Source organism: Haliotis asinina, chromosome 14 (assembly GCF_037392515.1).
Source record: "Haliotis asinina isolate JCU_RB_2024 chromosome 14, JCU_Hal_asi_v2, whole genome shotgun sequence".
Classification (NCBI taxonomy): Eukaryota; Metazoa; Mollusca; class Gastropoda; order Lepetellida; family Haliotidae; genus Haliotis; species Haliotis asinina.
In genome coordinates, this window is record NC_090293.1 from 11604800 (window position 1) to 11623690 (window position 18891).

Genomic DNA, 18891 nt, shown 5'->3' on the forward strand with positions numbered 1-18891 from the left:
CACTCTTATTTTTTCGAGGGTAAGTCGTGTCTAACCAATTCATTAATATTATATTTGTCATATCAACGCTGTGTCAACAGAGATCGGGAAATCGATCATTGATTATCGTGGAAGATCCGTCATACATATTCTCGTCAAACATTCTGTCGAGATGCTTGAAAAATAATGACGATGCAGTTTTCTTATGACATTGCACCAATGTTTACAATCATCTTTGGTAGATTTATACTTAATTGGAAAGGTGGAACGTATGTTTCATGTCTGTTGTTTGTTCTGTCAGGAAAAAGTTAAGTTAGCTGCATCAAAATAATTCATCGTCAAACATCAATTAAGGAAGGATTCGCTGTGTGGCGGATCGGTGATGCTTGTTCAGAAGAACGGGTTACCTTGTCACCATGACAACACGACATGGTACTGTAACCATGGTGACGACTGTTGTCAATAGAACAATTCACAAAAAATGCAGCATTAAGAGTAAACCAACGCAATCATTAAAACACAGTTTACGGTAAAGATTTGTAACTATTAGCTACACGTTGTTTTCGCGGTGTGAGTGAGTTGGTGTGCGAAGTGAGTGAGTGAGTTAAGGTTTATCGTCACATCGGCAATATTCCAGCTATATCTTGACGAGTGCGATTAGTTACAAATCTACATATACTCATAGAAACAAATAAGGGAACACACGAAAGTACATGTGTTCCTTTATTCGTTTCCAGGTTTCTCTACCAGGTATGTATTGCAGTGTCAGTGAAATTCTGGAAATATATAAAGGAACACTTGTACTTTCATATGTTCCCTTATTCGTTTCCATCAGTATATTATTAATCAATGGCACGTTATAAAAATCTGTCAACGAAGGACAGTAAAACCAACTACAGTATCACAGAGAATGTAAAACTGGTAATTAGAAGTAAACCAGTAAACTATAGAGGACAATACAATATACAAATGGGCTATAGATTGCCACAAACTGAAGGTAGATCACCACACTAGTGCGAAGCGAGAGTGAATAAGTGAGTGAATGATGGATGATGGATTTTGTGTAAATATGGCACCAAAGTGTATTGGCGGTATTCACAGACAACAGTTAAATTCGGTGACCGTGAGATAATGTGCTAGGTTACAACGAAAATTAGAGGGTTTTTGCCAATATGAAGAGGATATTCTTACCTGAATGACGCAAAATGTTATTCGTCCTGAAATACCATAGATATAAACTCTCCACCAGTCCTCTGTATCATGTTTCTCTCTCTCAGATGTCTGTTTGAGAATACATCTAGTGGACCTGATGGCATTAACATAAGAATGTTGAAACGAGAGTGTACATCTATAGCTGAACATCTTTGTTTGTTGTATAATATATCACTGAGTGACTAATTCCTGCAATGTGTTAACCAGGTAATGTTACTCACACACTAAAAGGAGATGCATCAGTCTCAACTAATGACCTAATAGTTTATTATCTATCCTGGGGAAAACTCTTGAAAGAATACTCGGGTAGCATGTACACAACCAGTTCAATGAACATAACATTTAAAATAAATTCAGTCAGGTTTTGCTGCTAGTCATTCTACTACATCTCAACTCATAGACATTTATCGTAACATATATTCAGTCCTAGATAATCGCCGCCTTTACTGTGTGTTCTTTTGGTCTATGTGGTAGACGACAGTGTGTCACTGGTAATGGAACATTAACAAAAGAACTAGGGGTTCCTCGAAGATCTTCCCATGGCCAATATGTGTGCAGTGTATTTTATCAATGATTTACCTGGACATGTACAAAATATCACTATATTCTTTTTCCAATGACACATTAATCGGCGTTGAGGGAAAAGATGCAAACTTCATAGAAGCCACGGTCAGCTATGATATAGGCCAATGGATACATAGGCAGAAACGTGGCTAGTTAAGTTAATCCTAGTAAGACTACATTTATGATTTTCAACCATGGGAACAAGTTCCAGACTTCAGTAATGAACATTTGGGGTGTGTACATTAACAGAAACATCCTTGTGCTATCGTATCGGACAATACAAAATGGCCTCATCATGTAACTACATGCTGTACTAGAAAATACTTTTGAAACAGTTTCCTCCTTATCGGCGTTGAAGTACGTCCTACCTATAAACATTCAAGCATGTCTAAAATGTACGCTAGATCTATCTTAGAATAATAATTAAAATTATTATTCCTCAGATATTTGTGATAAAATTTAAATGGTTCAGTTTGAAGCAGTAAGATTTGCAACCAGTCAAAGGCTACTTTGTACAATAAAACTCTCTGCTGAATCTATTTCTCAACACAATTTGCGCAACAAGTCTAATTTGGCTATCATCCAAAAGTTTCGAACCACACTTCTTCTATATATCACTGCACTTTATTTTTGAATAGTTTTGCCCCCACAGTCAAATGTAATAATTCACAAAATTCATAAAGATTTCCTATTTGGTGAAAGGAAGGTGAATATTTTACACACTAAGTTAAGTTTCTTAAATGTTTTCGTGTCAGTTCATGTGAAAGTAAAGCTTGCCATTGTGGTGCTCTTGTGGAAGATACAAGTAAACATTTGTTTCTAAAATGTCCAAAGTATGTCAGCTGCCAGTTTGGTCTGATACAGGTCTTTGAAATCCTTAAAGTTGGTTTAGATATAAACACTATTCTGCACAGCAGCCTCAGTCTGCCACAAACTATAAATGAACATAGTTTAGTCGTGTCCATAAATTCATTGTAAGCGCTTCAATTAATGTGTAATTTACATTGCCCTTGTTCATTGTCCATCACATTGGATATTGTCCAACTTGAGTCCAATCCCTTTCAATACTGAATAAAATACATGTGTGTTCAAATAAACAATACAACATAAATACAGGTAGAGAGGAGGTGTGTTGTTATGGCCATTGGGGTGTTGTGCTCTAACGGTTGTATCTATCATACTTATATAGAGAGAGAGGGGGTGGGGTGAGGGTGTTGTGTTCTAACGGTACGGAGGTCAGGCACGGCAGCCATCTTGTTTTGACAATGGAACTAATCAGAATTCATCACATTTCAGCTTCATACACAGAAATAAAGATAATTTATATGCTTGTGAAGAATGTCGTAATAAAACATTTTGTCTATTGTTGTTTTGTTTTCCTTGTCGTTACATTATGAATTGAATGCTTCCTCACACATGCAACTTCTTAAGTTTACACGGGCATGCTCCCATTTGCCAAAATGGCACCGTCAAATATACATACCCTCGGGGTTTACGGTAAAAATAGGTGTGCCTGGATTCACATGACTACAATATGTACATCACATGACAGATAGAAGACTCTGTTTCAGAATTCTGACATTGTTCTGAAGCTGGAGGCCGGAATTTTGAAGTACAAAATTATTCAAAGGTACGTTTACCAAAATGTTCTGTGAAAATTTTCAAATGGCGGGGAAAAGAATCGCCAACATATATTTCCAGCCTATGTAGTTTTTAAAATCCATGATGAAGAAATGAAAAATGCTAGGTACACAAACTAATTTGCAAACAAAGTTTCATCCCAGACATGAGAGCCGACTCGCAAACAGGCGAGTTCATTATGGAAGGGGTGAGCGCCAAAGATGAAAGTGTCCCCCGAACAGTGTGACTGGTAAACATCCACATAACTACAGAAGACTTACATCACTATAATGTACGTTATTTCTTTGATGTGAAATTAAATGTTGAAGTGTAGAATTATTTTTTAGAAGAAAGGTAAATCACGTGAGAAAAATGCATATTTTATAATTACAACCTCTCCCCTTGTATACATACAAGTGTACTCTTCCATTTATTACCGCTGTCACTGACAATGAAATCTATCAAACATCAAAACATTCAAGACTTCGTATGTTCAGTCTTAATCCTGAAAATTCTCTAAATACTTAATTAACCCCAGTTTCCAACACAGCAGTGCAGACATGTAAGTCGCTCAACGAAAGGGCTTGGTCCGTTGTGGGGGGTGACTGAGGAGAGAGTGGAGCACTTGCTGACGCGCCCTGACTGGACAGGTAAGGGCTCATGTACATACATATGGAACAAGGGAGCATTTTATCTGTGTCAAAACACAATTTAAAACTATTTTATGCGTTCTGATGTTTTCATGACGGTAAATGTCCTCATATCACTATGGACGAATCCATGATTTTATTCGCTACTCGGTACACCTCGTCACAACTTATTCGTAACATTTTGAGGTCGGCAATTTGTGTGCTTTAATTGTATGCTCGCATTTAACACATCCACCATGAAATGAGATCATGTAAACAAGATACAGGTAACTTCTATGAAATTGCCGGATGAAATTCTATCATACACACATGAAAACTACCGAAAAAGTATTCTCAGTTTCACTTCCGGTTCGTTTCGTTAACCATGGTACAGCGGTGTGCCATATATTTAGGAACAAACATGGCTGACGTCACTGGCGAAACACACAGTAGCGTCAAATTTAAACTCGCATAAAAAATAAATTACTGAAGTACTGACCTCAATATTTAGTGATGTATCCCATCGCAGCAATTATTTTCCTAAGACGCCGTGGAATAGACCAATATAGGTTTCTGATATAGTTCACAGATATATTTTCCCCGCACATGTCGGTTTTCTTGCTCCAAGTCCTCATGGATAATTGATGTAAACAATATGTTGTCGCAATCGATTTTTCAGTAGTAGCCAAAACGTTTCTATGATATTGGCATCTGGAGATTGTGCTGGCCACAACATGCCATTGATGTCATGTCTTTGTTTATATTTTGCAACGATACGGGCTCTGTGCACAAACAGCATTGTCATCTTGAAATATGTAATTTTCATTGTGGAAATGGCGGATAATAACTTGCCATATCTGTGAGTCAAACATATCAATGTATTTCTGAGCATTTATGTCACCTTCCACAGCAGTCAGTGTCCCAAGTAACACAGGCCCAGACCATCAAAGATAGATGTGCACGACGCCCATGGCTCAAACACTGAGGGGTGTACTCGTCTCCTGGTCTTCTCCAAACATACACACGGTTATTTTCTCCAATAACTAGTTTACATTCATCACTGAACATGACACGACTCCACTCTTCATTAACTCGCCTTCTGGTCCAAGCGAGACGTTTTTTTCACATTCACTTCTCTAATCCGGATGTTCTTTCAACGACACGTCTGTGGTAATTATTTTCGAATAATTTCCTTGGAATCTCAATTCCTTTGAGACAGTTCTGGTCCTATTCTGGTTAAATGCTGAAGTAACTTCTGATAATGGAGAAATCTGCCTGCTTTTCACTAAAAGTTGGCAAGTATCTCGTTCAGTCAGCCATGTCCATTTCTAGGCCGATTTTCTGTGCTTCCACGTTCCCGAGATCGTTTTATAACACTGTATTCCTGTTTTTTTGTGCTGTTGGAACTTCGCTACGATTAAATCTTTGACGAACTGTGACAATTCACTGTTCCTCCCAATGCTACCGGAAATCGTCAGTGTAAACGAGCAGACGACAGAATACGTCACCTGACTGTCACGTGCTGAAAGAGAAGATTTTTAGTTTAGCGTCAGGTTAAATTTCACGACTGTACGTTACCTTTGACTTACAGAATCTGGATTTCAAATGAATACTAAATTTTTCAGATTGTCACTATTGGGGATTTGTTCCTAAATGCATGGCACACCGCTGTATACTGTCACAATAATACAATTATTGGTGAAATGTGTTAGCTTTGACTTGACATGAGCATAATAATATGGTGATATATTTCACTGTACATATTAAGTAACAGTAACGAAATTTTATGAACAACAGACTGGAACCTTCCTACATTTTATATTCCTAGACCAATGAAAAAAATGAGTGTCTTCGCATGCATTTATTTATCTATTTTTAAAAACAAAAAGTTACATGGATTGGTGTACTGTGACAACCTTAAACCTTGAGCAGTCCTTAGAACTACCCAACCAGCTGTAACCACGGATAAATTGACATAAACGAGCTGTCCCCTTACAATACAAAACAAAAATATTTACCAAATATTGTTCAGCTCTTAGGGGAGTTTATAGCCATGTATTTTCTACCAAGTTATCATATATGTGTAGATTATGAACATTGCACGTTTAAACTATGGATTCAAAGTTGAATGGTCCACTCAAGATAATGTGAAGATTCTAAAAAACATGTTTAGGTCAAGCCAAGATACTTTCCCAGAATATAAATCTTTGTCTCTATAAATGTTTGAATATATTCTTTTATTCAACTTGAAGATTAAATATATGAAGATAAAATGATTCCAAGTATATGTTTCAGATGACTGGTCACAAGATGACATCAGGCAATCAGTCTTTCACTCTATATGATTCTGGATGCTGGCGCTACGTGAATGAAGGCAGCGAGCACTTCAGTTTTAGTATAAATTTGAAATGTGCATTTGGACATCTCTTGCAGCAAAGCAAGTGTGTTAGGAGTTTCCTCAGGAATGTTGTTATTTCTCTTAACATGAATGGAACATAGATTCTTGGATTTTTCCAATTATTTATGTACCTGTTGATGAATTTCATCAAATTTTGAGAGAATTTGGTATATCTGAACAATAGCTTGAAAACCTTATGCCATCAGAGGTTGTTAAAACCTCCATCAGCAAAGCTGTTGTTTGTGCTCTTTGCACGTACAAAATTTGCAAAAATACTTGTTACCATAAGTGTTCATTGTGGATTGACAATATAATCTACAGACTAGACAGAAAAGCTAATCCTCACACACTAAGATCTCAGTGGGATTCTATTCACAGAAAGAAACAAAAATGAAGTTGTCAGAGAGAGCATCTTGAAACGTTTCTGAAGTCTGAATATATTCTGGATGCAACTCTTTGTCATCTGTCTACATCCACGATTTGTTGTAAAACAAATTCTAATGCACAGAAGTCGGAGTCGGCGAGAGTTACAAATGAGAAGCTTTTAGCTGAAAATGAAAATGTAGAGCATCTCTCACCTACAGTAAGAAGAGTACGTTTATAAGTCTATGAGTGTAGAAAGAACATAAAATCTCTTGAATTCACAAAACGATTGAGAAAAACAAATCATTTTCAGTGACAATTTGTGAATAAAAGCATAAAGAGGAAACGAGAGAAATGAATGAGACTATTAACTGTAAAAACAAATCAAAAGCTGAAGGTAGCAGCTATGATGGGCAAATGATAAAAAACAACCCAGAAACGTTATGAAAGACTTTGTACACCAAAGAATCACTACCAAAACAAATATACAGCTCAGAAGTCTCAGCCTGACAATTGACACCATAAAAGAAAGTGAGGTAGAGGAATTACAGTTACAAAATGCTGAATTAAAATTGATTGTTGATCTACAGTCAGAAAATAGAACAGAAAAACAAGGAACTGATTCAAATTAATGATTTTTGTGGTGGATTTCATTTCATATTGGGTCTACAGGACAACTTTGAGACAAACGTGGAAAAATGGGAACAGGCAGAATGCAATGGAAATAAAATTGGGAGAGGAAAATCATGAAACTGGCATAGAAAAGGTATTGCTACTCTTGAATTTATAAGATCTTGATGTTCAGCAATTGGCAAAGATGCATGTGAAAAAAGTGGGAAACTGAAAGAATTCTCTGAATTTATTGAAAAGTCAGTTTTATTAGACTCAATCAGACACAAATAGATTTAATGTACTATTTTCTAATGCTTCATATCCATAGTACCACTTACAAGATATGCTTAATTTCATTCGCTCCTTAGGTCCTGACAAAAGCAAACTAATGAAAGCAACTGAAGTAGATGGTGAAGATAAATTAATCAGTGCAGCTGTCCATGCTATGGGAATTCTAGAAAGACACATAAGTGAACTACTACTTCTAACTTTTGTTAGACGGAAGTGCAGACCTATCATCATGCGAAAATACAAATGTATTCAAGTTAGTGCAATCATTCAATAGTGAGACAAAGCGGTTTGTATAGCATTTCTGTGTTATTCTGTATAGCTCTATCTCTTTTTCACTTCCACTACCTACTTGCCCACATCTGTCATCTCTAGTTGCAGGAATCTATACTATCTATGTACATACCAAGGAGAGGGTATTCTAAGTTGGAGAACTTGTTCCTAATCCTTTTCTCTGTGAATAAAATATGTTTAAACCAAACCAACTACATGCTAAAGTTGAAGCACTTGTACATTTTCCAGTGCAAAGACAAATTTTGTGCTGATGGACTTTCCAGGCTTTAAATGTATTATAACTTCATGATGCTGCATTGCAATTCTCTTAGCTATTTCTCATGTTATTCATATCATTACGTCATGTTCTTATGTTTAGGTCACAAAGTTTAAAGTTTTGAGTGATAATTAGTATGGGTCACATTTCGTATCACAAATGTTCAGTGCTTTTGGTACTTTGGCAGCAGGCTTTAAGGTAGCGCTTTTAGAGTTACCTCCCTTTGAATATGTGTTTTGATTTGTTGTGTGTACTTCCGGGAGACGAGAAAAGTCTATGTAACTGGCGATGGTGGCACATGTGCTCGAATATTCAAGAATCGGGGACTGTGTATATAAAGGCTGGTTATTGTGTTGACGACACCGAACATACGCGGATTAACTGGAGTACATCACTCGTCTAACATCAACCTGCCTGCCTCTCCGTCAACACTTGACCTACATAACCGCTGCGTGACAGCTGGACGTGTTGCATTCAGTATTACTGTTTCTCACTCTCAAACCAAGACTTTGGTGAGTAACAGTCAGGGTTAGAACTAAACATAAATTGGCCACTAGCCCTCCGGGCTAGTAACCTTCAACTATCACTGACCCAGACACAAAACAAGTAGTCCAAATTTAGTAGAATGAAATTTAATCACTGAACCCCATAGAGTACATGTTATCTTTGATATTGTGGCACTGTCTACAATTCATCTGACACAGAAGACTGTTTCACAAGTGAAAGGTCTGCTGAAAGAAGGCCATGGGCTCTTGCTTCAATCATTCTGATTTCATCAACATCAGGAGCGCCTGAACGTGAAGCTGTGCTTGTGATGTTTTCCATGGTGTTTGGTCGTCTCTGTCTGCCAGATCCTGAGAGCCAGAAACTTACAGCTGGGACAGGGTCATAATCGTCAGTATCAGCTGATTCAAGCTGAACTGTAGTCAGATCTGATAGGTGTCGATCCCCAAGCCTGCTCCTCCAATCACTCTTTACTTGCTTCGGTATGCTGAATCCCCGTTCTGCATCAACAGAAGAAGCAGGAATTGATAGGACGAGGTCTATAAGTGCTAGGACATTCTTGCATGAACCACTGAAAGCTTAGCTGACCTGGCACCAGGAGGCCTCTTGCACCTTGTCACCAAACCTGAAAATACATTTAAAGATAAAAACCATTTGTCAAATTAACATTAGTAGTACTTAATGACTTGGAAAAAACACAAAACTGTAAACAAGTATGAATTACCTGATATAAACGGCTTCTCTGAGTTTGACCTACTCATTTCCAATCACCCATGTGTCCACTCCACTTGACGATAAGATGACCTTGAACAGCTGCACAAGGTTTCCAATTTCCCTCTGAAGGTCTGTGAACAGATCATTAAAATGAAATGTCAAATTTTACTTCATGAAATGTTTTCTTTGTAGCAGTGTACTGTTGCGACTCTTTGAAGCCTACCATTTCACATTACAGTCAAACTTGAAAGGTATATACATTTGATAACAGTACAGTGAATTATGAATTGTATCTGTGAAAGTTTGTGCAAATCTAAAACCTTCAGAAAGCGCTGCAGGCCACATGGATAGGTTGGTTATGCAGGAGGAGGAGGTCAGAGCACAGTCTATTTCAAATCAATCTTGGAGACTTTGTGTGAGACTCTCAAGCAATTTCTTCCTGGCAGAGTTGAAGACAACAAGATCCCCCTTCAACTGGTGTCCTTCATAGACATCTTTGCCCATTTTCTGCAGTTTGAGACCATCACTGTGGAAATTTATTAGTACATGCAGTTAAGGAAGAAAACCACCACCAAAGCAAGAAAGCAACAGAAAAGTTGGTTAATTTGAGGGAAAACTGGGAGTTACTAGAGTATAAAATCGAGACTATTTGCGTAAGTGATATTACAATATAATTTACCTGCGTTGATACCGGGCAAGGGTCCTCCTTGTAACTGCTACTTCTGTAAAGACATCCGCCATGGTAGCCTCCTGACGCTGAAAGGAAGCAGAAACTTCAGCAAGACAGGTTGTGACATCCCAAAGTAGGAAAAGAAACGTCAACACAGACTTGTCCAGCAGACTGCTTAAGGAGTTCTTTGCTGTAATTGCTGAATCTTTGCTTGAGGCAGCATCATCAGGATTCTGCATCTGGAAATCATGTGCAAGTTATAAATATTAGTGTGAGTAAATAATGAGCTAAATTCATGAAATATGATTCAATCCCAAAATTAAATATGTTGATTCTTAATTGCAAACAGTACCTGCTTCGTGTGCTCAACAGTTGATGCAAAGCTCTGCAGAAGGTTCCTGAGTGCCCTGGCGGTGTGACCAACAAAATTTGACATGTGGTTGCTATGAGCACAGCTGTGTCAAAAAACAAATGTAGGAACAATAAACATTGGATCTACATGCCATCTAGATTTCTTAAGTAAGTTTCATGTATTAAACTTTGATAAGGACCTCAACAATATGACCCTATCATTCATTCATTGTTAACAAATTACAAATGTCAGAAATCTGCTACAATTGCAAATCATCAATATTCATTAAATTTAGGATGAAACTTATTTTTTACTGTGAAACATACAAAGAGCCTTTCAAGCAGCTCCTATTGAGGGGGCCGTTCCTGAAGAACAGGTAAACCTTCACATTTCCTTAAAACGGAAACAGTTTTCAGTGCATCTCTATAAGCCAGTTCCAACCTATGGGCCGAACAGTGGACACTTTGAATGCAATCACGAGATGGCATCCCCTTAATCTTCTAACAACTCCCCCCTTTCTTCCTAGCGTCATAGAAGCACCATCAGTTGCCATTCCTGTAAAATAGTTTGAATACAGTAAAATGGAAATTGTTACTGAATTCCACTTAAATAAAGTGATATGTTTGTAAGCCAATATCATTTTGTTCATAAACATTACATGATTTATCATTTTCTGTGACAATAAAATAGAAAATTCTATGAGAAATGTTTTGACAGGCAAAATCCGGAACACCCATGGGTATTTCTCTATGTGGAAATTAGGATTATCCATGAATATTTACAAAACAAATACCATTCTTACCTACTATCTTGTTTTTCCAACTGTCACCAAAGTTGTCAGTGAGACGCGCAGCGGCATTGACCTTCCCAACATTCCATAAGCCTGCAAAATATGTGTTCAACATCCCTTTGTGACATGTGCGAACAAAAACAATCTCTGCTTCCATGTGTGCTGAATCAATCAAAGCACCATTTCTGATTTGTTGTTTCGTATCATGAGAGATAAAGCCTTAATACCAACAGTAAATATTAAGTTGCAATAACTCCAAATGTAACTTGTGGAAAGATCTGCTTGCCCTTCAAATTTCATCAGGATATCTTTATTATTAGACATTTATGTTATTTTTTTTGTGCGTGTCATTGGAGGAAATCCGATAATGACATGACATTGTTATGAGATGAAACATAATCAAATAGCAATCTTTTGATGATCATTTCAGGTAGATAATGAAGGATATAACTGCTTTTAATTTGATTTATTGGGATAAAATAGTTGTTTTGAATCACGTCAGCAATCTTGAACTGCTTGTCAGTTGCACTTGTATAGGACAATTCAAAGTGGGGCAATTTTGTCTATTCTTGGCCATACAAATTGTTGTTTTTCCATGTTCAGACAGTGTAAAATTATGAGTTTTAATACAAACTGGGAGTTGATAATGAATGGTTTGTTTGAAAACATTTTTGTTTCAGGTGAACAATACGGTTAAATAGAAAAACACGCATTCACTTTTGATGCATTTGTCGCTGTTGGCTATTGAGTATACTTGATGTAATGCATAGGTGTCTCAATACCCGCCTTGTCCAAAAGTGACTTTGTAAACACTATCTAATATGGCGGAAAGCGCACTTTGGCGTTTGTGTAAGTGTATTTTCGAAAATATCCCAACCAATTCTGGGTTCATCGGCGACGTTTCAGAATTATCATGACTGGTTACAACTTCATATCAGTGATAATTGATATGCTATTTTTGAAATTAAATACCCATTTATCCATTTTTCACGTTTCAAAACATACAGCAAATAACGCTTTGAATCGCGATTTTGTATATTGTGGGGGCATGGTGGGCGAGCTGGCTAAGGCGCCAGGCTAGTGATCCAGCGAGGTTGAGGTTTCGGGATCGAGCCCACCTGTGACCGGGTGTAAAAACCTTGGAGTCAACTTTGTGTGCAGACTCTTTCAGTGTTGTCACAACCCCTAGTGTACAGTACACAACCCTGTGCACTTAAAAGAACCTACGAATCCGTTGGTATATGACCAGATGGTGGCCACATGAACACGTGCATACACCTAGTTGCAGGTACAGCAACGTGCAGTAAACTTGGACAAAGTGCTGTGACTATGTGTCCCAGTCCACCCAGCTGTCAATTGGGTACCTCGTTAGGATGAGAGAGCCACAATAAACTCGGTGCGCCTAGTGGCAGCAAGAGTTGTATACTCCCCAGGGAGTTGAGATTGAAATATGATTTACTGTTGAGATTGACATCCGGTGATCGAGGGAAAAATACCAGCGCCTTGAGCATTCACTAGTGCGAGGATATGTGCGTTATACATTTCCAATCTATCTATATTGTGAAAAATGGCGACATGTACGATGAAGCCTATTTTCAAAGGTAGTTTTAAGCACTTTTGCTTTGTCTGGGTAAGAACGGATGGTATCAAGAAACAGAAAATCTTCCACAGAATTCAAAGTGAATTCATATGTGAAATATACGAGGGTTGGCTGAAAAGTTCTAAGCCTCACTGTAAAAAAAAAAGTTACAAAGTCCACGTTTGTAATTTATTTTTCTACATAGTCCCCTTCCAAGTTCACACACTTTTGCCAGCGATGCTGCAAGACCCGAATCCCGGTTAGGAAGAAATCTTCTTCAGCTACCCTAAAAAAATCAATCACAGCGGAAATGACGTCATCATTACTTGCAAAATGGCGACCGGCGAGTTCCTTTTTCATTTTGGGGAACAGGTGGAAGTCAGAAGGAGCCAAATCAGGTGAATAAGGAGGATGGTCAATGAGTTCAAAGCCACAATCGCGGATTGTTGACATGGCCACCACCGATTTGTGAACAGGCGCATTGTCTTGGTGGAAGAAGACACCTTTAGCGATCATCCCTCGTCGTTTGGCTTTGATTGCTTCTTGCAACTGGTTCAGTAGATCAGCATAGTATCTGGAATCCCAAAAGACTGATGCCATCACCTTTCCAGCTGAAGGAACAGACTTGGCTTTCTTCGGAGCTTGTGAATCAGGATGCTTCCACTGTTTTGACTGTAGTTTTGTTTCTGGTTGAAAGTGATGTATCCAGATCTCATCCATGGTTACAAATAGTGCCACAAAATCATCGGGATCTGCTTCAAAACGACGCAAGTTGTCAAGGGACGTCTGGAACCTGACACGTTTCTGTTCTGCTGTCAAGAGCTTTGCCACCCATCTTGCAGAAACTTTAGTCATTCCTAATTCGTTGGTGATAATATGCTCAACCCTCTCATGAGAGATGCCCACTACACTAGCAATATGTCGAGTAGTCAATCGTCGATCATCCATCAACATATCGAGCACTCGCGTGATGTTTTCTGGAGTGGTTGCTGTTGATGGCCTTCCTGAGCGTGGGTCATCATCAAGGCTTTGTCTGCCACGCTTAAATTCTGCAGCCCACTTCTTTACTGTGGAAAATGAAGGAGCATCATCCCCTAGAGTGGAGACCATGTCAGCATGTATCTGTGTTGGGGACATCCCTTTCTTTTGCAAGTACTTGATGACTGCCCTGTATTCAGTTTTGTCCATTTCTGATGATTTCAGAGGGTAGGTTTACCAAAAGAGCTGTAGTTGAGATAAAACTATTAGTACGTTTGTAGTTCTTGTGTCTATGATTCACTAAATGATTGTCCTCATTGGTGGCAAACACCTGTCTCTACCTGGTGGGGAAAAACCACTCAGACTGAGAACTTTTCAGCCAACCCTCGTATATATGTGCGTGGTATATTTCGAATTTTATTGGACTTCAAAGTGAGGGGTGGCGAGAAAGGACATATATGTCACTGTGGAATCCAGGGGTTTATACTCAGTGTGCGCGTCTACCGGTTGCTGAACCATAATGTCCTCTGGCGAGCTTTGTGTGCCGATCCCGCTGCTGTCCCGTGCTGTTCTTGGTCTCTTTCCAGCTGCAAGTTGAGGGACTAACCTGTGCTGCAATGCCTCTCTTCCCATTTCGGTTTGGTGGTGGTGACGGTGTTCAGCAATGACGTTAAAAGCTGTGCGCGACAGGCGAGGTCGGTGGTGACGAGGGAAGTGAAGTTACTCGCCCTTATTTGTCGCGTAGTGTGATGACGTAATAATTGATGACGTCATTTGTTGACGTAATGTTTGCAGCTGCGCGTGCCAGGGTCATGTTTATAAACAAAGGCACGTGGTATTGCGACGTCAAGAATAACACGATTTAGCGGTTAATGCTAAATGCGATTATCTTGTCTACAGGTTTGTCTAAACGTGCAATCGTGACAATCGTTTTGAAAAATGAAAGCTCTGTGTTTTCACAATCTACTGCCATTTAATCTTGTCACCTGATCAGCTTATTTTCTGAGATACAACGTATTTTTATGCTCGAATCTGTCAAAATCGCAAAATGGTTATAAATCGTTCTTGTAGTTCTGTTACAAATGGTGTTATGCTATATCTTTTTGGTCGTGATTATAAAACATATCTAACTACGATTAGAAGTTTTGATCTTTGAACTTGACGAAAACAAACCATAATCTAATTGATTCTCAAACTGACTATAGACAGTGACGCCTCGATTTAAAAAAAATCATCGATGCACATCCGCCTGTCTGAGACCAAATGCTATTAGGATTGTCTTCACCGAGTTACAAAACCTAAACTAGTTGCGAATTTCTACTGGTAGTAAAATATGTATTTGATTGACGAACAACAGGATTTTGAATGACAACAACCTCGGTTCCGATGTTATAAGGGTGTCATAGAAAAAAAACCCAATACTTTTGGTCAGCAATAATTTAATACATAATAATAAGTAGGTTTGATTTTATTTTTTAACTCGATGAAAACAAATCTAAGTAGCAGCTTCAGTCTTGGAAGCGAGGTAGGTGTAGAAACCCTCGATTTTATAATACACAAAGGCTGGAACAACGCTCGCTTCGCACTAACAAGCAACATATTTAGCACGAACTGAGGGGTCCGGTGGAAATCTGGTCATGGTGACACCATCACCCGCCTTTGGTATAAATTCATTCAGGGTAATATCGATGGGAAATATTTCTGTATCATAAAGAATATGAATGAACGTATAAAATGTAGAGATACCCTCCAGAGTGTCGTTAGACCATACCAATCTCACTTTAATAGTTTACGGCAAAGGGCTTTGTCTGTGTACTGTTGTAGTCAGCATCAGGCTACTTCATGATGTAAACACATTTACACAACAAAACCCCAGTATACGAAAATACCTCGGATTAATTACTCCAAATATTACAAAAACATATCAATACAGCACCCATCCCCTCTCTCAGTCATCCAGTATTTGCCATAAATGATAAACTTGCAGTTCCTTGATGATATTGAAAGAGTATCGAAGTGTATTGATGTTCAACGGCTATCACGGTGTTTAGAAAGGAGAATGAATCAACACGGGAGTGATCAATAACAACTGTGAAAATCACATCGCGCCCCCTACGATCTGTGAAGCGGAGACAGCCATCTGTGTCTGAACATAACGCCGGGAGAAGAGAGTGGAGACGTTATGGCGGAAAATATTGTTTTAACTATATCAAGGTAAGCCATTTAGAACGGTGGAAAAACAAACCTATCAGTTATATATGTACTGGTAAAATGTTTGATAAATTAATTATAATGGTTTAGCTTTTCGCTTAAAGAGTTTGAGGGTTTCAAGGCACACATTTGCTTGTTTAATTGTTGTTGCCAGAGGCAATACTCCAGGTATACATGACGACTGCTAGTAAATAACCATGCCTTGGCCATAGAGTGACCAATCCGGTGATTTATAGCGCGAGCAACGATGAAGGAGTTAAGAGTAAGGAAAAATGTTACACCTTGAATCTTGAATCCTTTATCCACCCTTCACTCACTAGGTGAAAACGCAGAGAAGGGCAATATGACAACGTCAAATGCGATGAGTGACGCTGAAATTAGACGAGACTGTTTCGATAGGGATATTTTTAACTATAAATTTAAATTTCCAATTATCACTGACTGACTCATTTACATACTTTCATACTTGCCGTTTGTGCTTTAATTCTTTGTATTAGTTATAAATATGGTTCTGTTATAGATTACTAAAAGACAAATAGTATGGATGACAACTTCTTGTTTATTGTTTGTCACAACGTTTCTGGGCTATTCCTTGCTTCCTTCGTCAGGTGAACTGATACAGACAAGATACATCAATGAGTGTATATACTAAACTGTACACGACGCCATGTATGTACAATGAATTGAATAAGAAACGTGATGAAAGGGCGAGATGTACAGACAGTTGTTTACGCATGGGAAGAGTTTACATAAAGGAAGACTTTGTACTAGTGATTAGCAGACGTGGGTAGACCAGTGATACCAACTTGTGAGTGTCTCTCAAGGATCTCGGTTATATAATAATTGCCCTGTGATGTGTGATGTCATTTTCCTCCAGCTTTTAAATCTAAACTGAGTGAGGTGACCTTCAGCGACACGACAATGACATTTAGATTTTAGGGTACATTTTTATTACATTAATATAGGCTAGAGTGCAGTTTACCGGGCGCGCTACCTGGGGACCTGTTCATTTCAGAGACTAGTTGGTCTTAGAATGAGTCAGTGGGTGAAAGAAATGATGAAAGAAATGTTTCAGGTATCCTAGTAAGTGAAGGTGAACCGAATATTTAAGGAAAGCGGCTATTCGTATTTTTTGTTTTGTTCTAGCTGAAAGTCTCACTCAACAATATTGCACCTTTGAGACGGCGCTTCGTAATTAATGCATTTGTACCACACAAACAGGTGGTTGATACCGTGTACAACGATCCCCGTCCCTTAGGACATGATAAAACCCCGGCACCGAAGCACGATCCCCGTCTGGTAGGGTACGATAAAACCAAAGCACCGAACAACGATCACCGTCTGTTAGGGTACGATAAAACCCCAGCACCGAACTTGACAATACGATAACTAGCATTTTGTTTTTTTTCCCTTTTTATCCGAACTGGGATATCTTTGTCCGAAGTTGACGCCCAATACAGACGCAGGAACTAAAGTAGCATAACGCTATAAACTCCAAAGAAAAGCTCTTGAAATGAATCTGATGTAACATATTCACATATTAATTCCGCTTTGTATGCTAGTGATACACTTATATAAGTCAAGCGTTTTCTGAAAAGTTAAATGCACTAGAATGCGACGCGAAGTTAACGAAAGTAAGCATGCTGGTAAGTTTTGAACCCCTCCCTCCATCCATTGTGCCCCCTGTTAACTGGTTCCCGGACAACTCCCTCTGGCTATCTGACCCCCCCCCCCCCCCCCCCCCCCCCGTCCACTGTGCCCTATGTTAGTTGGACCCTGAACAACTGCCCCATCAATACCTCTAAAGCTAACTTTTCCTTACCTCTATGACTTGGAATCTACTAAATGACCGTGAAATGACTTACCGGACAGAAATGAATGTAATAACACTGGAACCCTTTTAACAGAAAGATTTTTTTGTACATAGAAAGCTTTCTTACAGAGTGAATGTATTCGCATTGGAACAATTTTTACGGAATGATTTTATCGGAATATAAACGCATTTGTTACAGAATGATTGTAGTGGCGTTTGGAACGCTATCACATAGTGATTTTATCGGAATACTGAAAGCTTTGTCACAGAATGATTGTATTGGCATTTGAACCTTTACACAGACTATTTTTATCGCATTATGGAAAGTTTTGTTACAGCATGATTGTTTTGGCGTTGGAACCTTGCACGAACATAAGGGTAATCATCAACACCCCATTCAATATAATGCTTGGATTAACATTAAAGCCAATCAGTGGAATGAGTGTGCTGGTATTAAAGCAGTCAGTAAACGCAACACCAGTGCAGGAAAGCAACACAAAGTGAGGGACTGAAACAAACTAGCAGAATACCTGTAGTGTGTATGGTGCGTGCGTGTATTTTTTTGTTTTTTTCCTTGTTTTTTTGTGTGTGTGCGTGCGTGCGCGTGTGTGTCCCCACTCATGTGTATGCGTGTGTGAGTGAATGTGTGAGCATTGAGGTCTGGGACCTAGCATTTCTTTAGCATTCAAAATGTGTCTGGGGACATGATGAAGCTTGTGGCCACCAGCAGAAGCAACTCATGCAGCTTTTTCCTTCTCCCTTTCTAGAAGTATGTGCAGCAGCAAATCGTATTCACCAAAGCGTTACCTATATGTTCCCAGGTACGAGTCCATGATTCCAGTCATAGTATCGGGATTGGTCGTTGAAGGACATCAGAGATGACTGCAAACACGCACGGATATCAGAGCTTTAACTGGACCTGTACCGGGAATGAACTGGCCCATGTTATTGGTGGTTTAATAACCATATTGATCTCCATCAGCGAGGTACAGAAGCTGAAGACTTGTTGAAGTCCCATATGTAGACAGTGTGTTGTAGGGGTGGCTGGATTATTATCGACGGGAC